This window comes from Neoarius graeffei, chromosome 13 (assembly GCF_027579695.1).
Source record: "Neoarius graeffei isolate fNeoGra1 chromosome 13, fNeoGra1.pri, whole genome shotgun sequence".
Taxonomy (NCBI): Eukaryota; Metazoa; Chordata; class Actinopteri; order Siluriformes; family Ariidae; genus Neoarius; species Neoarius graeffei.
Genome location: NC_083581.1, coordinates 61,504,854 through 61,525,349, shown reverse-complemented (window position 1 = coordinate 61,525,349; position 20,496 = coordinate 61,504,854). Strand labels below are relative to the sequence as shown.

Here is a 20,496-nt window from a genome sequence, read left to right as displayed (position 1 = left end):
TTCATTTCCCTCGCTGTTCTCTGACCTGTCTAATTATGTCAGTGTTGCCTCAGCACCTGTGAGTTTCATACTATTATATCCTCCATCACTTAACAGCCTTAAGCACAGCACCATCCAGTTTCATTTCCTAAAACTTTTATTACCCTGTGCCACGATTGCAAGCAAATCACTGATATCTGAGTATGGCATGACAGAGAAACACAACAGATTAATCATGGTGCTTTAAGTGCTCGACATTCAGCAATGATTGCTTTCTAACACTTGTTGCTTCTGAGAGCGCTTGTAAAGCCGGGGCGGCTCGGGTCATGCAGCAGAAGTGTGCTGTAGGCCACTTTGCTTTAAAAAGCACCAGTCGTAATGAGATGCAACAGCTTCAGGAAGATGAAGGGTAGGGTGTACTTGGAGGACAGATGTTTGGTGTGCTAAGGTGACAGACCAAGGATTAAACACTGTTTTCAGTAGCCCAGCTGCTTCACCTATGAAGGTCCTGTTGTGGACTTTTAGGATTTATGGCAGAAAATGTCACTTTGATGTGAATTTTGGGTTTGTTTCTGTCCATGTACTGCTCAGGTTTACTAAGTCTCAGTGTAAGATCAGTGAAATCATGGTGCAGAGGGTGGTGTTGCTGCCTTATCTCTCCAGTAGATAAAGAGAACTCAGTTAAACAAATGAGACAAAAATATTATACTTGGTCATTTATTTATTGAGGAAAATGATCCAATATTACATATCTGTGAGTGGCAAAAGTATGTGAATCTTTGCTTTCAGTATATGGTGTGACCCCCTTGTGCAGCAATAACTGCAACTAAACATTTCCGGTAACTGTTGATCAGTCCTGCACACCGGCTTGGAGGAATTTTAGCCCATTCCTCCATACAGAACAGCTTCAACTCTGGGACATTGGTGGGTTTCCTCACATGAACTGCTCACTTCAGGTCCTTCCACAACATTTCAATTGGATTAAGGTCAGGACTTTGACTTGGCCATTCCAAAACATTAACTTTATTCTTCTTTAACCATTCTTTGGTAGAACGACTTGTGTGCTTAGGGTCGTTGTCTTGCCGCATGACCCACCTTCTCTTGAGATTCAGTTCATGGACAGATGTCCTGAAATTTCCTTTAGAATTCGCTGGTATAATTCAGAATCCATTGTTCCATCAATGATGGCAAGCTGTCCTGGCCCAGATGCAGCAAAACAGGCCCAAACCATGATACTACCACCACCATGTTTCACAGATGGGATGCAGTGTTTTCCTTTCTTCAAACATAATGCTTCTCATTTAAACCAAAAAGTTCTATTTTGGTCTCATCCATCCACAAAGCATTTTTCCAATAGCCTTCTGGCTTGTCCACGTGATCTTTAGCAAACTGCAGATGAACAGCAATGTTCTTTTTGGAGAGCAGTGGCTTTCTCCTTGCAACCCTGCCATGCACACCATTGTGGTTCAGTGTTCTCCTGATGGTGGACTCAGGAACATGAACATTAGCCAATGTGAGCGAGGCCTTCAGTTGCTTAGAAGTTACCCCGGGGTCCTTTGTGACCTCACCGACTATTACACGCCTTGCTCTTGGAGTGATCTTTGTTGGTCGACCACTCCTGGGGAGGGTAACAATGGTCTTGAATTTCCTCCATTTGTACACAATCTGTCTGACTGTAAATTGCTGGAGTCCAAACTCTTTAGAGATGATTTTATAACCTTTTCCAGCCTGATGAGCATCAACAACGCTTTTTCTGAGGTCCTCAGAAATCTCCTTTGTTCGTGCCATGATACACTTCCACAAACATGTGTTGTGAAGCTCAGACTTTGATAGATCCCTGTTCTTTAAATAAAACAGGGTGCCCACTCACACCTGACTGTCATCCCATTGATTGAAAACACCTGACTCTAATTTCACCTTCAAATTAACTGCCAATCCTCGAGGTTCACATACTTTTGTCACTCACAGATATGTAATATTGGATCATTTCCCTCAATAAATAAATGACCAAGTATAATATTTTTGTCTCACTTGTCATATTTATGCAGAAATATAGAAAATTTTAAACAGTTCACAAACTTTCAAGCACCACTGTCAATGCCTGTACTGTAATGTAATGAATAAATAAGCATAAAGTGTAATAACTCCAAAGTGTTAAACATTACAGAAATAAAACTGATGTGTTTGGCCCTTATGTACTATTCCTAATAAATTACTACGATGAGTATAATCTTGCTGTTGCTGAATGTAAATAATAAATACAGTGTTCCTTATGTAACAACAACATCTCAGATGTCTTACAGTTCTGTCACAGCTATTCTATTGGAGAAGAGAACAAGAGAGGAGAGAGGGAGGGTGCGAGCAATGTAGGGAGGTCCAGAGTGACATGCTGCCTTGCGATTGGAGAGAAAAAAGTCACATGATTGCTTTTGGAATGCTAATTCATGCTGAATTTTTTCCCTCCTCCTGAGCTCCTCCTCACTGCCTGGTGTAGTCTGTCCTGTCGGACAGAGCTGCACTCAGAAATGGTGTAGGATATCAGGGAAGGAACAGGACACTGAAGCAAGAGGAGAAGATAAGATCTATGTAGAAGGTATGGACATGGGATTTGTTGCTTTCTGCACTTTGCATGCTGCCTTTATACGCTTATATATATATATATATATATATATATATATATATATATATATATATATATATATATATATATATATATATATATACTATGTTGGGAATCCTCCTACTTCTTACCTCTGGATATATATATATATATATATATATATATATATATATGTGTGTGTGTGTGTGTGTGAGAGAGAGAGATTGTAATTACAGTATCAGTCTTTGCATGTATAAGAGAAATTGTTTTTTCTCTGCATGTGTTTTCTTCTACAACATGACTATTTATTCACTTGGATTCCACCACATACTCTACTGCTGTGCATTGAATTTCTTCAATTTCTGCTCTGCAACGGACAAATGGTTACTAGATGGACTGTGTGACCTGGCTGGAATTCAAAGAGCACAAATATTTCCTTCAAAAGCAGTCTATAGAGCTCCGAGTTGCTTTCAATGAATATAGCGGAGACAATCAGTGTGACAGAAAAGCACTTTTTTTTTAGATGTCTCTTTCCCTTTCAAACTGTTGCTAAGTTTTTTTTTCTTCCTTTCTTTTTTGTGAACTTGAGAAAATGTACCATTACAAACCTTTCTAGATCCCACTTAATCCCCAAGAGGAGACAGCGCATTGAACACCGGAAGAGTGTTCCACAATTGACCTGTGGGCTGCTGATATGACGTGTTTAAACCACACTGCATCTCAAATAACATGACCATCTGCACCCTCTCCACACACTTTGGTCTGACCCCCTGCTTTGTAAACAAAATCCCAGACCCGAGCCATGCTCGCCTTGCACTTGTGTGCATTCTCGCAGCCGTCTGCATCATCTCATAAACTCCATAGCCCTTGATGTTTAGGATATTCCCCTGCATTCTGAACTGACCTGACCTGAGTGATATTTGTATTCCCAGCAAAGTCAAACTTGTCTGCACTCTTACTTTGCATAAGGTTTATATTCAAATATGTAAAATTAGTCACCTGTGCATCAGTGCAGACCAGGGTTGAAGGACAAGATCTACTTTACATCTTTACAGTCCATGGTGATAGCAAGCTTTAGAGGAAGTCCAGGTGTCTTTTATATTGTTGATTCACACAGCTAACGGACAGGAAAGGAGAAGTGAAACTTCTCCTACAGTTCTGGTGAAATCACTGTGTGGTGGAAGTTTGTCTTATATCAGTTAAGGATTTAGTTACAACCAGGGTGGCTGAGTTTGTGTGACAAAAACAGCTCGATGCCTATTTAAAAGTAGCCCAGTAAAAGATTTGCCCCTTTCAAACCCTTTACACTGCTTCTAACACATCGCGAGAATTATTTTGCTAAATATATTGTAATATGTAAATATAGGATCACAGTTTACATGAAAGTTCCCTTAACAACTAACATTACTTATTGCATCGATTCACATTAACAAAATATGTAATGTAGAAAGTAACAAAATAAATTAACACATGTATGAGTTGACATTTGTTTGACTGTTAATGAAATATACAGTGCACGCCATGATTATTGGCACCCCTTGTAAAGATCAGTAAAAAGGTTGAGAAAAAATCCGTCTTTTGGTGAAGCCACTTCATCTCACACTGAGAAAATGAGAAAAATCCAACCTTTAATTGAAATAATTTTTTTTTAAATCCCTCATCATGAAATAATTACTTTCAACAAAAACACTTGTGCCACTATTATTGGCACCCTTTATTGGCATTTCATACTTTGTACACCCCTCTTTTGTCAGTAAAACAGCACTGAGTCTTCTTCTGTCACATTTTATAAGGTTTGAAGTACAGAGCAGGGCATCTGAGACCATTCCTCTTTACACAATCTCTCCACATCATCTAGAGTCCAAGGCCCTCTCTTGTACCCTCTCCTCTTCAGCTCACCACAGGTTTTCAATGGGGTTCAGGTCAGGGGACTTAGGTGACCAGGGCAGAAGCTTGATTCTGTGCTCAGTGAAACATTTTTGTGTTGATTTGGACATATGTTTCAGATCATTGTCCTGCTGGAAGATCCAGTGACGGCCCAGTTTTGGTTTCTTGTCAGAGGAGCCAGATTTTGATTTAAAATGTCCTGGTATTTCATGGAGTCCATGATGCCATGTACCCTAATAAGGTTTCCAGGGCCTTTGGAGGAAAACCAGCCCCAAAATATCATAGAATTTCCAACATATTTTACAGTTGGGATCAGGATCTTTTTATGATAGCCATCCTCCTTTTTCACCAAACACACCTTGAGTGTTTATTGCCAAAAAGCTCGATTTTTGTTACATCAGACCAGAGAACATGGTGCCAGTTAAAGCTGTAGTAGCATTTCACAAACTTCAGGCGCTTATGTTTGTGGTTAACTGATAGAAAAGGCTTTTTTTTTTAAGCATACCTCACAAATAATCTGTTGGCATGGACGTGGCATCTGACGGTGGTTTTTGGAGACTTGGAAACCACAAGGTTTTACTTTTTCTTGTAATTCACCAACAGTCATCCTTGGGGATTTTTTTCCCTCTCTTACCCTCCTCCTCACTGTATGTGGGGCAAAATAAACTTGGGTCCTCTTCCAGGAAAGTTTGTAACAGTTCCAGTTGGTGTCCACTTTTTTTTATTATTACGCAATGAGTAGAAATGGACATTTTCAGGCGAGTAGATTTAGATTTTTTTTAAAGAACCATTCCCTGACTTATGAAGATCAACACACTTCTCCCTCATTTGGTTTGTGTGTTCTCTTATCTTTCTCATGTTGATGGATGACTAAGGGAATTTGGCCTCTGTGTCACCTCATATTTGTACCCCAGTTAATCAGGAAGTCATGGACTACAACTTGAAAGTTCCTACCCACTCCAATCAACTCAAACATGGGCAATTTAAATGGGAAGCACGTTTCAGTTACATTGTGTTCAGTACCAATTCTGTAAAGAGGAATGGTCTCAGATGCCCTGATCTGTATCTCCAACCTTATAAAATATTATAGGAGAAGCCTCAGTACTGTTTCACTGGCAAAAGGAGGTTGTACAAAGTATTTTTTTTTTCAGTGTGAGATGAAGCTACTTCAACGAAAGGGGGATTTTTTTTCTAACCCTTTTTACTAATCTTTACAAGGGGTGCCAATAGTTGTGGAGGACACTGTAAATAAATTCACATTACTTCACAATAAATAAATAAATAAATAGATGACTAAATGTTGATACTTATTGAACTGATGAAACGCTTAAAAACATGGTAGTGACTCATACTGAGCATTATGGCCTTCATTTTAATAATTTCTTAATGCAGGTGTTAATGATCTAGCTTATTTGGCTTCGTTAAAAAATAATGTGTTAGTTTGTTCTGGTACTTATGGTGTATTACTGCTGATGTTATTTAAGTAATGCACTAAATGATCTCTTAAGGGAGCCTCGATGTAAAGCGCAATACGTTTGCACAAAGTTATACTAACACATGCAGATTACCTTGAATAATTCTTTCTCCAAGGGCATAAAACTATTACTACTACAAAATCATTATTACTTATTATTATATATTGTCATAAATAAATAAAGAGCAGCTGTGAGAGTGAGTAGTGTAATTTATTTCTACACAGCACATGTGGAGGATTTTGAAATCTTTCCATGGTAATGTGTGTGTGTGATAATCTTGGGGTCAGTTTGGTATTAGATTTGGATTTAATATCCATCTTAAATATTCATATTCATTTTAATGTTGTAATATAAGGATAATTAATTGACCGTATGCACAAAATGCTAAACCTTCCACTATCTGACCAAAAACGTTCAAGATTAACCCAGTTCCATGTGAAAACTGTGGACCTACCTGGAATATTTAGATGCTGCTCAAGGCCTTGTTTATATTTGTGTAAAACAAGTAGAGTAAAATAATTGGAAAGATAGATTTTAAAACCAATGTAGCTATTCATTACTAAATTACAGTGAAGTTGTTTGGTGCTATAAATGCACTGACAATACCTGTGATAGTGTGTGAATAGTGTATAGCAAAGCAATTTACATTCACATTTACATTTACGCTCTGTAGGGCAGCAGGCCTCCATAATAAGTCCCCTGTCTGCACTTATGTCAAAATTCTTTCATTCATTCATCTTCATTAAGTGCTATCCTGGACACGATCACAGTGGATCACAGCGTTGCTAAACCAACCGAGGATGAAATAAAAACTCTACTCGAAATCCAAGCCCCCCAAAAATACAAAAACAAGTAACAAAATATGGAATAAAAATGTTTGATGGTAAGAATATCTTTTTTTAATTTTTCAAGAATTATTATAGCATTTTTCACAAATTGTTACTGTCATTTCACCAATTTGTTTACATCCATCCATCCATTATCTGTAGCTGCTTATCCTGTACAGGGTCGCAGGCAAGCTGGAGCCTATCCCAGCTGACTATAGGCGAGAGGTGGGGTACACCCTGGACAAGTCGCCAGGTCATCACAGGGCTGACACATACTGTAGACACAGACAACCATTCACACTCACATTCACACCTACGGTCAATTTAGAGCCACCAATTAACCTAACCTGCATGTCTTTGGACTGTGGGGGACACCGGAGCACCTGGAGGAAACCCACGCAGACATTGGGAGAACATGCACGGTTTGTTTACATTCTAACCGGAAATTATTTTGTTGGACGTTTTGTATAAAGTTTTTATTGATCGAATTTGCACAAAATAAAAATAAAAATGCCCTGTTTCTCAAAATCCAGTGAATGTGGATAGAATAAAACAGTTATTCCACTCAGTCTTGTTGTACATGGCTTATAGCCAACTCGGCGCTATGTGCCTCATCGGCTACCTGCTCATGTACGACCCGATTTCGTGGAACAACTGTTAAATATAATATTCAACTATTAAAACTACAGCAAGATAAACTACAAAAATACACTGTACAGCTAAAAGTATATGGGCTTCTGACCATCACAATCAAAGGTGCTTTTGAATATCCCATTCCAGATTTATTCCTCCTTTGCTCTCATAGTAACCTCCATTCTTCTGGGAAGGCTTTCTAGGCTTTCTACTAGATTTTGGAGTGTGGCTATGGGGATTTGTTCCCATTCATCCATAGGAGCATTAGTGAGTTCAAGTAAGAAGGCTTGGGGTGTAGATGGCATTCCAATTCATCCCAAAGGTGTTCATTGGAGTTAAGGTCAGGGATGTATGCAGAACACTAGAGTTCTTCTACTCTAACCTTGGCAAACTATGTCTTTGACAGGGGTATTGTCATGCTGGAACACGTTTGGGCTCCTTGGTTCCAGTGAAGGGGAATCGTAAAGTTAAAGCATACAAAGACATCCAATATAACTGTGTGCTTCCAAATTTGTGGCAATGATTTATGTTGAGTTTTAAACATGCTGAGAAACAAACAAATGAGCAGTGAAGCTCTGGACTGCAAAATGTGCATTTCGTTTATGTTTCTTTTATTGATTTAAATAATAAAGAACATGTTGATCTCTTCATAAAGCATGTCTGGTTACTCCAGAATTTCTAAGCACCCAGTCTTGAGCTCTGAACTTCAATGTGGTGACATTCTTCTGATCTTCTCATTGACACGACCCAGCCACGAGGACAAACTCAGTGCAGCTTACTGTATCATTCATTCTCTCATTATTCCTGTCCAAATGAGTCATTTGTCAGAAGGTAGTATATTTGCTGAACTCTCTTCAACCCATCTTCTCTACCAGCAGCCTCACATTTGACCCCAAAGGAATGTTCTTAGAGCTGTTTTATGTGCCTGAGCCCTACAAGCACATACTTGTTGCATCTAATTATTCTCTTAGCAATTCAAAAACTTTGACAAGCTAAATCAGGAGTTGTTACGTTACAAGGTACATGCACAAGTACATGCGTAAGTTACAGTGGTGCTTGAAAGTTTGTAAACCCTTTAGAATTTTCTATATTTCTGCATAAATATGACCTAAAACATCATCAGATTTTCACACAAGTCCTAAAAGTAGATAAAGAGAACCCAGTTAAACAAATGAGACAAAATATTATACTTGGTCATTTATTTATTGAGGAAAATGATCCAATATTACATATCTGTGAGTGGCAAAAGTATGCAAACCTCTAGGATGAGCAGTTAATTTGAAGATGAAATTAGAGTCAGGTGTTTTCAATCAATGGGATGACAATCAGGTGTGAGCAGGCACCCTGTTTTATTTAAAGAACAGGGATCTATCAAAGTCTGATCTTCACAACACATGTTTGTGGAAGTGTATCATGGCATGGGCAAAGGAGATTTTTGAGGACCTCAGAAAAAGCGTTGCGGATGCTCATCAGGCTGGAAAAGGTTACAAAACCATCTCTAAAGAGTTTGGACTTCACCAATCCACAGTCAGACACAAATGGAGGAAATTCAAGACCATTGTTACCCTCCCCAGGAGTGGTCAACCAACAAAGATCACTCCAACAGCAAGGCGTGTAATAGTCGGTGAGGTCCCAAAAGAACCCAGGGTAACTTCTAAGCAACTGAAGGCCTCGCTCACATTGGTTAATGTTAATGTTCATGAGTCCACCATCAGGAGAACACTGAACAACAATGGTGTGCATGGCAGGGTTGCAAGGAGAAAGCCACTGCTCTCCAAAAAGAATATTGCTGCTCATCTGCAGTTTGCTAAAGATCAAGTGGACAAGCCAGAAGGCTATTGGAAAAATGTTTTGTGGATGGATGAGACCAAAATAAAACTTTTTGTTTTAAATGAGAAGCATTATATTTGGAGAAAGGAAAACACTGCATTCCAGCATAAGAACCTTATCCCATCTGTGAAACATGGTGGTGGTAGTATCATGGTTTGGGCCTGTTTTGCTGCATCTGGGCCAGGACGGCTTGCCCTCATTGATGGAACAATGGATTATGAATTATACTGGCAAATTCTAAAGGAAAATGTCAGGACATCTGTCCATGAAGTGAATCTCAAGAGAAGGTGGGTCATGCGGCAAGACAACAACCCTAAGCACACAAGTCGTTCTACCAAAGAATGGTTAAATAAGAATAAAGTTAATGTTTTGGAATGGCCAAGTCAAAGTCCTGACCTTAATCCAATCGAAATGTTGTGGAAGGACCTGAAGCGAGTAGTTCATGTGGGCAAACCCACCAACATCCCAGAGTTGAAGCTGTTCTGTACAGAGGAATGGGCTAAAATTCCTCCAAGCCGGTGTGCAGGACTGATCAACAGTTACCGGAAACATTTAGTTGCAGTTATTGCTGCACAAGGGGGTCACACCAGATACTGAAAGCAAAGGTTCACATACTTTTGCCATTCACAGAAATGTAATATTGGATCATTTTCCTCAATAAATAAATGACCAAGTACAACCCCGATTACAAAAAAGTTGGGACAAAGTACAAATTGTAAATAAAAACAGAATGCAATAATTTACAAATCTCATTATCTCTAGCCGCTTTATCCTTCTACAGGGTCGCAGGCAAGCTGGAGCCTATCCCAGCTGACTACGGGCGAAAGGCGGGGTACACCCTGGACAAGTCGCCAGGTCATCACAGGGCTGACACATAGACACAGACAACCATTCACACTCACATTCACACCTACGGTCAATTTAGAGTCACCAGTTAACCTAACCTGCATGTCTTTGGACTGTGGGGGAAACCGGAGCACCCGGAGGAAACCCACGCGGACACGGGGAGAACATGCAAACTCCACACAGAAAGGCCCTCGCCGGCCCCGGGGCTCGAACCCAGGACCTTCTTGCTGTGAGGCGACAGCGCTAACCACTACACCACCGTGCCGCCCCTTTACAAATCTCAAAAACTGATATTGTATTCACAATAGAACATAGACAACATATCAAATGTCGAAAGTGAGACATTTTGAAATTTCATGCCAAATATTGGCTCATTTGAAATTTCGTGACAGCAACACATCTCAAAAAAGTTGGGACAGGGGCAATAAGAGGCTGGAAAAGTTAAAGGTACAAAAAAGGAACAGCTGGAGGACCAAATTGCAACTCATTAGGTCAATTGGCCATAGGTCATTAACATGACGGTATAAAAAGAGCATCTTGGAGTGGCAGCAGCTCTCAGAAGTAAAGATGGGAAGAGGATCAACAATCCCCCTAATTCTGCGCCGACAAATAGTGGCGCTATATCAGAAAGGAGTTCGACAGTGTAAAATTGCGAAGAGTTTGAACATATCATCACCTACAGTGCATAATATCATCAAAAGATTCAGAGAATCTGGAAGAATCTCTGTGCGTAAGGGTCAAGGCCGGAAAACCATATTGGGTGCCCGTGATTTTCGGGCCCTTAGATGGCACTGCATCACATACAGGCATGCTTCTGTATTGGAAATCACAAAATGGGCTCAGGAATATTTCCAGAGAACATTATCTGTGAACTTAATTCACCGTGCCATCCGCCGTTGCCAGCTAAAACTCTATAGTTCAAAGAAGAAGCCGTATCTAAACATGAACCAGAAGCGCAGACGTCTTCTCTGGGCCAAGGCTCATTTAAAATGGACTGTGGCAAAGTGGAAAACTGTTCTGTGGTCAGACAAATCAAAATTTGAAGTTCTTTATGGAAATCAGGGACGCCGTGTCATTCAGACTGAAGAGGACAAGGACGCCCCAAGTTGTTATCAGCGCTCAGTTCAGAAGCCTGCATCTCTGATGGTATGGGGTTGCATTAGTGCGTGTGGCATGGGCAGCTTACACATCTGGAAAGACAGCATCAGTGCTGAAAGGTATATCCAGGTTCTAGAGCAACATATGCTCCCATCCAGACGACGTCTCTTTCAGGGAAGACCTTGCATTTTCCAGCATGACAATGCCAAACCACATACTGTATCAATTACAGCATCATGGCTGCGTAGAAGAAGGGTCCGGGTACTGAACTGGCCGGCCTGCAGTCCAGATCTTTCACCCATAGAAAACATTTGGTGCATCATAAAATGGAAGCTACGACAAAAAAGATCTACAGTAAGACAGTTGAGCAAATAGAATCCTACATTAGACAAGAATGGGTTAACATTCCTATCCTTAAACTTGAGCAACTTGTCTCCTCAGTCCCCAGACGTTTACAGACTGTTGTAACGAGAAAAGGGGATGTCTCACAGTGGTAAACATGGCCTTGTCCCAACTTTTTTGAGATGTGTTGTTGTCATGAAATTTAAAATCACCTAATTTTTCTCTTTAAATGATACATTTTCTCAGTTTATACCTTTGATATGTCATCTATGTTCTATTCTGAATAAAATATGGAATTTTGAAACTTCCACATCATTGCATTCCGTTTTTATTTACAATTTGTACTTTGTCCCAACTTTTTTGGAATCGGGGTTTTATAATATTTTTTTTATCTCATTTGTTTAACTGGGTTCTCTTTATCTACTTTTAGGACTTGTGTGAAAATCTGATGATGTTTTAGGCCATCTTTATGCAGAAATATAGAAAATTTAAAGGGTTCACAAACTTTCAAGCACCACTGTATTTTAAAGTAAGCACAGACATGGTTTTCTCTTTGTCACTATCTCAAATGTTGACATACAAACAATTATGTTCATTTAGAAGATGGAGAAATTTGGACATTTATGATTTCTGACCCATATTCTAACCTCTGTCAAAAACATTAGGTTCACTGACACACAAATATATTTAAAGCATGTTTGAAAATTCCCAGGTTTGATCTTGAGCTCATATGACTGTGAATTTTACATTTTATCCATATGTCCATGTGGGTTTCCATCAGAGTTGCCTGGTTTCTTCCATTAGGTGCCATAAAGGTAGCATGCTGTTTGGTGGATTAGCTACACTAAATTGTCAATAGGTATGAAGGAGTCTGTGTATGATGCCCTCTGATGGATTGGAGTCCCTTCCAGAACGTATTCCTGACATGCACCCAGTGTTCCTGGGACAGATTTTGAGTTCAGGATAAAGCAGTTACTGAAAATGAATGAATGTTGCTGTCAATTTTAAAAGGCAAGGATGGCCCAATTTCAATTTTAATTACCCATTTTAAATACAAACTCAAATCAGAAAAAGATCAACTTCTCTGGGCTCAGAGGCATCTGGGATGGACCATCACACAGTGAAAACGTGTACTGTGGTCAGGTGAATCAGTATTTCAAGTGAAGAAATGGACACCATGTGCTCTGGACCAAAGATGAAAAGGATCATCCAGTCTGTTACCAGCAACAAATCCAAAAGCCAGGGTCTGTCATGGTATGGGGTTGTGTCAGTGCCCTTGGCAAAGGTAACTTACAGTTCTGTGACTGCAGCATTAATTCAGAAAAGTACATTGAGATTTTGGAACAACATACGCTGCCTTCAAAACGGCAGCTTTTCCAGGGATATTTCAACAAGACAATGTAAAACCACATTCTGCACACACATTACAAAGGCATGGCTGTGGAAGAAGAGGGTGTCTGTTGATGGTATGTTGAAATTGAAACTGGAGTAAAAACAATGATTTGTAAATAATCTTTAACCTGTGTTGCACTTAAAACAATACATCAACACCGTATTTGATGTTTTACCTCATGAATATACAACCCCGATTCCAAAAAAGTTGGGACAAAGTACAAATTGTAAATAAAAACGGAATGCAATGATGTGGAAGTTTCAAAATTCCTTATTTTATTCAGAATAGAACATAGATGACATATCAAATGTTTAAACTGAGAAAATGTATCATTTAAAGAGAAAAATTAGGTGATTTTAAATTTCATGACAACAACACATCTAAAAAAAAGTTGGGACAAGGCCATGTTTACCACTGTGAGACATCCCCTTTTCTCTTTACAACAGTCTGTAAACGTCTGGGGACTGAGGAGACAAGTTGCTCAAGTTTAGGGATAGGAATGTTAACCCATTCTTGTCTAATGTAGGATTCTAGTTGCTCAACTGTCTTAGGTCTTTTTTGTCATATCTTCCGTTTTATGATGCGCCAAATGTTTTCTAGGGGTGAAAGATCTGGACTGCAGGCTGGCCAGTTCAGTACCCGGACCCTTCTTCTACGCAGCCATGATGCTGTAATTGATACAGTATGTGATTTGGCATTGTCATGTTGGAAAATGCAAGGTCTTCCCTGAAAGAGACGTCATCTGGATGGGAGGATATGTTGCTCTAGAACCTGGATATACCTTTCAGTATTGATGGTGTCTTTCCAGATGTGTAAGCTGCCCATGCCACACGCACTAATGCAACCCCATACCATCAGAGATGCAGGCTTCTGAACTGAGCGCTGATAACAACTTGGGTCGTCCTTGTCCTCTTTAGTCCGAATGACACGGCGTCCCTGAGTTCCATAAAGAACTTTAAATTTTGATTCGTCTGATGACAGAACAGTTTTCCACTTTGCCACAGTCCATTTTAAATGAGCCTTGGCCCAGAAAAGACGTCTGCACTTCTGGATCGTGTTTAGATACGGCTTCTTCTTTGAACTATAGAGTTTTCAGGGATGTGATTTTGGGCTGGTGAAATTATCTGAAAATTTTAGCCAGGGGTCTGGGGGCCACAGGCCCCCAGCTGGTCCAGGGCAGCGCCCTGGTGGGGGGACAAGGGGGGAAGCCCCCCCGAAGCTCCTGGGTTTTGGGGTTTTCTGACTTAAAAATTGTACTAAAATGGCAAGCAAACACACAAGAAAAAACTTGTCATGATTAACAAATTCAAGCCAATTTAATGGTCAACATGCAACTCTGACACACACACTCGCTCACTCTCTCTCTCACTCGCGCGCGCACACTCTCTCTCACGCGCGCGCGCGCACGCACTCTCACTCACACGCTCTCTCTCTCTCACTCGCTCTCTCTCTCTCACTCGCGCGCGCTCTCTCTCACTCGCTCTCTCTCTCTCTCTCTCTCGCGCTCTCTCTCACTCGCTCTCTCTCTCTCACTCTCTCACTCGCGCTCTCTCTCTCTCTCACTCGCGCGCTCTCTCTCTCTCACTCTCTCTCTCACTCGCGCGCACACTCTCTCTCTCTCACTTGCGCGCTCTCTCTCTCTCACTCGCGCGCACTCTCTCTCACTCGCGCGCTCTCTCTCTCTCACTCGCGCGCTCTCTGCGCGCTCTCTCTCTCTCACTCGCGCTCTCTCTCTCTCTCTCTCTCTCACTCGCGCGCTCTCTCTCTCACTCGCGCGCTCTCTCTCACTCACTCTCTCTCTCACTCGCGCGCACACTCTCTCTCACTTGCGCGCTCTCTCTCACTCGCGCGCTCTCTGCGCGCTCTCTCTCTCTCTCACTCGCACTCTCTCTCTCTCTCTCTCACTCGCGCGCTCTCTCTCTCACTCGCGCGCTCTCTGCGCGCTCTCTCTCTCTCACTCGCTCTCTCTCTCTCACTCTCTCACTCGCGCTCTCTCTCTCTCTCACTCGCGCGCTCTCTCTCTCTCACTCTCTCTCTCACTCGCGCGCACACTCTCTCTCACTCGCGCGCTCTCTCTCTCTCACTCGCGCGCTCTCTGCGCGCTCTCTCTCTCTCACTCGCACTCTCTCTCTCACTCGCGCGCTCTCTCTCTCACTCGCGCGCTCTCTCTCTCTCACTCTCTCTCTCACTCGCGCGCACACTCTCTCTCACTTGCGCGCTCTCTCTCTCACTCGCGCGCACTCTCTCTCTCTCACTCGCGCGCTCTCTCTCTCTCACTCGCGCGCTCTCTGCGCGCTCTCTCTCTCTCACTCGCACTCTCTCTCTCACTCGCGCGCGCGCTCTCTCTCTCACTCGCGCGCTCTCTCTCTCTCTCACTCTCTCTCTCTCTCTCTCACTCGCGCGCTCTCTCTCTCTCTCTCTCACTCGCACTCTTTCTCTCTCTCTCTCTCTCTCTCTCACTCGCGCGCTCTCGCTCTCTCTCACTCGCGCACTCTCTCTCACACACTCACACACTCTCTCTCTCTCTCTCTCACACACACACACACACACACTCCCCCCCCCCCCCCCCCCCCCCCCAAGAACCAGCGCGAGCAGGGCCCGCTAGCCCCGCGCCTTGGGATGTCATTCGCCCCGAGGCGAGCCGCGGCGCTCCGCTTAAGGCCCGGTCCCACTGGCCGATGGACACAAAACGTATGCAAAAAGGATACAGCGGACGAGCAAAATTTCGGGGGTGGCGCTATCCGTTTTCATCCGCTCCAGAAATGGACAAAATTGGCGAAAATTTGCGAAAACAGAACGGAAAAGAACGGACGTGGGTAGTATATAGCGGGGATGTTAAACGCATGTTCATAGGAAGCCTAGCGGATGAAAGCGGATGGAAGTGGATGACAGCTCCGAAGGGGTTACCGGTGATAACTGAGAAGCGGACGCATAGCAGAAAGAGCGGATGCATAGCGGATGAAGGGGATGCATCACGTACGCCTAACGGAAACAAAGGGGATGTTGCGCGGATGTATATCGGATGCAGACCGTTCACTGCGCATGCGGGGGGTATGAATTGCGTCTGCTCCGCGGATATAAAGGGATGCAGCACGCACGCCGTCAGCATAAAGCGGAAAGACGTGCTGGCGGCTACATCGATACACCTCTACTGAGATCCAGATGATTTTCTCCCCCTTTTTATACAAAATATCGATTGTCCGCTAGGTGTCCTTCTACATACTCTAGACATACTCCAGACATCCTAAATATACGAGATACATCCCAGATATAAACGCTTTGTCCGTTTTGAATACTTTATATACGAGATGCATACGCTTACATCCTTTCTATTTCCATGCTACTAACGATGAATAGACGTTTCATGTACCTTATCTTTCCTCCCTCTTTCCGTTTTCAGCTGCAGCGGATGTGAGTTGCGAGGATGCCCAGAGGATGCAGAGAGAGTACAGCAGACGTTTAAAGGATGATAACGGACATAGAACGTTTGTTGCTCGTATATGTCGCGGATTTACATCGTACACGGCGGAAAGTTCATCCGTTCTAAAAGTTTTGTGCAGCTCAAAACTTTTTGCGCGGATGAAATCACAGTGGACGGATGCTCGATGGATAGAGCGTATGAAGCACGTATGCAATGAGTACACAACGGATGCATAGCGTTTTCCAACGGATGGCAAAGATTTTTTTACGTTTTACATCCTCTTTGCATCCATAAGTGCAGTGGGACCGGGCCTTTAGTTTTCGTTTCTATCCCGGGCTCCAGCCCGACTTTGGACGCTCGTAGCTCGGGCAGGGGAGGTCCCAGTATCCCCAAACTTGACAGCCAGAGACCTCTGCCCTCTCCCCAAAGAACGAAATTGCTGAACAAATGTCTCACAGTCTTATGTCCAACGTCTGTAGCAACCTCTTTCTCCAACCATTCCCAGCAGAACTTGTTTTTCACTATTCTGTTGATTTCTTTAACTCGATTTGCATCTTTACGCTCGATCACGGAGGCTGCCATCTTTCAACTCTGTTTGAAGCGAGCTTACGTACAGCTATCTAACAAGCGCGTTCATTGGTTGTTACAGAGCGATGGGCCAATCACGTACCTCGTTTCATCTCAATGACGTAATTGCGTAAATGACGTAATTACATCGAGATGAAACGAGTTACATGATTGGCCCATCGCTCTGTAACAACCAATGAATGCGCTCGCTTCAAACAAAGAGTTGAAAGATGGCAGCCTCCGTGATCGAGGCGTAAAGATGCAAATCCGAGGCTGCCATCTTTCAAACAAAGTCGGAACGAATAGGATACGAATGTGGATTTGAGGGAAAAATCGGAAGCATTTTTTTTTCAAGTTTTGAGGTGAAAAAAGCGGAATTCCGCGAATTCGCGGAAAAATCACATCCCTGAGTTTTAGCTGGCAACGGCGGATGGCACGGTGAATTGTGTTCACAGATAATGTTCTCTGGAAATATTCCTGAGCCCATTTTGTGATTTCCAATACAGAAGCATGCCTGTATGTGATGCAGTGCCATCTAAGGGCCCAAAGATCATGGGCACCCAGTATGGTTTTCCGGCCTTGACCCTTACACACAGAGATTCTTCCAGATTCTCTGAATCTTTTGATGATATTATGCACTGTAGATGATGATATGTTCAAACTCTTTGCAATTTTACACTGTCGAACTCCTTTCTGATATTGCTCCACTATTTGTCGGCGCAGAATTAGGGGGATTGTTGATCCTCTTCCCATCTTTACTTCTGAGAGCTGCTGCCACTCCAAGATGCTCTTTTTATACCCAGTCATGTTAATGACCTATTGCCAATTGACCTAATGAGTTGCAATTTGGTCCTCCAGCTGTTCCTTTTTTGTACCTTTAACTTTTCCGGCCTCTTATTGCCCCGTCCCAACTTTTTTGAGATGTGTTGCTGTCATGAAATTTCAAATGAGCCAATATTTGGCATGAAATTTCAAAATGTCTCACTTTCGACATTTGATATGTTGTCTATGTTCTATTGTGAGTACAATATCAGTTTTTGAGATTTGTAAATTATTGCATTCCGTTTTTATTTACAATTTGTACTTTGTCCCAACTTTTTTGGAATCGGGGTTATATATATATATATATTTATTTATTTATTTATTTATTTTCCCCAGAATAAACACTTATTTCAATTCTGATTCTTGCAACACATTTCAAAAAAAAGTTGGGAGGGTAAAGTGTGGCATTTACCACTTTGTAATGTTACCATTCCTTCTCACAACACCTGATGTTTAGGGACTGAAGACACCAAGTGATGAAGCATTTCAGGTGTTATTTTGTCCCATTCTTCCTGTTAACAGGTCTTAAAAGTGTGCAACAGTACGGGTCATTGTCATTGAATTTTTCATTTCAAAATTCACCATACAGTCTCTATTGGGGACAGAGGGGACAGACACCCTCTTCTTCCACAGCCATGCCTTTGTAATGTGTGTGCAGAATGTGGTTTTACATTGTCTTGTTGAAACATCCCTGGAAAAGCTGTTGTCTTGAAGGCAGCATAGGTTGCTCCAAAATTTCAATGTACTTTTCTGAATTAATGCTGCCGTCACAGAAGTGCAAGTTACCTTTGCCAAGGGCACTGACACAACCCCATACCATGACAGACCCTGGCTTTTGGATTTGTTGCTGGTAACAGACTGGATGATCCTTTTCATCTTTGGTCCAGAGCACATGGCATCCATTTCTTCACCTGAAATACTGATTCACCTGACCACAGTACACATTTTCACTGTGTGATGGTCCATCCCAGATGCCTCCGAGCCCAGAGAAGTTGATGGCGCTTGTGGATACAGTTAACATAAAGCTTCTTTTTTGCACAGTAAAGATTTAACTGGCATTTGTGGATGTAACTCCATATTGTAGTACTTGACAAAGGTTTGTCAAAGTAATCCTTAGCCCATGTGGTTATATTAGTTATAGATGAATGACAGTTCTTGATGCAGTGCCATCTGAGGGATTGGGGATCACGGGTGTTCAGCTTAGGCTTGTGCCCTTGCCCTTTATGCACCAAAATTCCTCCAGATTCCTTGAATCGTTGAAGATATTATGCACCATAGAGGGTCAAATATCCAAATCTCTTCCTATCTTTCTTTAAGGAACATTGTTTTTTAACATATCAATAATTTTCTCATGCATTTGTTGACAAACTGGAGATCCTCGGCCCATTTTCGCTGCTCAAAAACTAGGCCTTTCCTGGATGCTGATTTTGCATCAAATCAGGATTACAATCACCTGTTGATGTCACCTGTTTCAATTCACATCAAATCCCTTGATACCATGTTCATGGCACAAAATACATCAGTGGATCAGACTGGGTCAATTCATTTGCACTGTATGTGGACAGCCACATTAAATTTTCACTTGATTTAACTTGAAAATCAATGCATCATTAAACGTTAGAGCAAGCATCTCACTGAGCATTCTTTCTCCAGGTAAAATGATACTTTTGGGAAACTGGTGCCATATTTGTAATACCCTTGGCTGCACATATTGTTCAAATAATGCTAAAAATGACTTAGTTTAAATCTGATCTGTGCTACATTTAAAGATCAACAAAACCCAAAAAATAAACTCCTTTATACTGACAGATAATAAAAACATGTTCAAGTGTACACTTGTTCATATTTATACTTGTATACTGTGTACAGATTTTATTTTAAAAGAAAAACAATGTCCCTCTCTCCGAGGTTCAAATATCGTGCTCTGAGTCCAAATAGTGACATCACCTACATGCTGCATGACTTATCGAGGCTTGCTCGTGGACACATTGCTTCTAAATTGTTGTAAACAACCCTGAAGATGCCCAAGTGTCAAGTGTTTGGGTGTAAAATAAGCCTGATCATTGATCATTTTATGTAACATGCTTTTGTTTGTTTTTATTCACTGGGAAAAGTGATCTTTTTAGATGGCAAGAATCACATGGCTATGGCAACGGGACTGTTTACTGGTATGAGTGTCAGTACTGCGTATGCATTATCTAGCCGAGTGAGATTTACACCTCATAAAAGTGAAGTCTTTTGATTCATATATTTAGTAGAAATCACACGGTTACAGAAAATTTCTGATTAGATTTTTAGAATTAGAAGCCTTTATTTGTCACATATACACTACAGCACAATGAAGTTCTTTCTCTGCATTCAATCCATCTGAAGCAGTGAGCACACAGAGAGAGAGAGAGAGAGAGAGCAGTAGCGCCTGACGATTTTTTTTTTAAAGAATTTAAAGCCTTTATTTGATGGCTGTGTGTAACGAAGATAAATGATGCACTAATGTGCCGGTAATGTCACAGGCAATCTGTTGTCAGTGCAAATGGTTGTATCCAGGTAAGCCTATTTTAGCAATATCATAACTTTTAAAATGGATAAATTGTTGTTATAAAGTTTTATTTTTAATTTAAATGTGGGAAACATCAGGGCACTTGCCGTGATCGGCAAACAGCGTTTATTTTCGGGTTTTGTTTGACTTTAAGAGATTCCCCTTTATAAGCCCCAGTGTTGTCTGGAATCTCCTCTCAGCGTTCAGCGGTGACTCTACTTTTTCATGATTGATGGTTGTG

The 20,496-nt window shown here is 41.6% G+C and overlaps 1 protein-coding gene across 2 annotated transcripts in view; it reads left to right on the top strand.

Moving 5' to 3' along the window:
* Positions 1 to 2,508: 2,508 nt before the first annotated feature.
* The window catches only part of phc2a (polyhomeotic homolog 2a (Drosophila)), a 110,553-nt gene continuing 92,565 nt past the window's right edge, over positions 2,509 to 20,496 (top strand). For both annotated transcript variants that reach the window (XM_060938265.1, XM_060938264.1), the window contains exon 1: positions 2,509 to 2,572. The gene's annotated coding sequence lies outside the window, so the exon portion shown is untranslated. The remainder of the gene's footprint in view (positions 2,573 to 20,496) is intronic.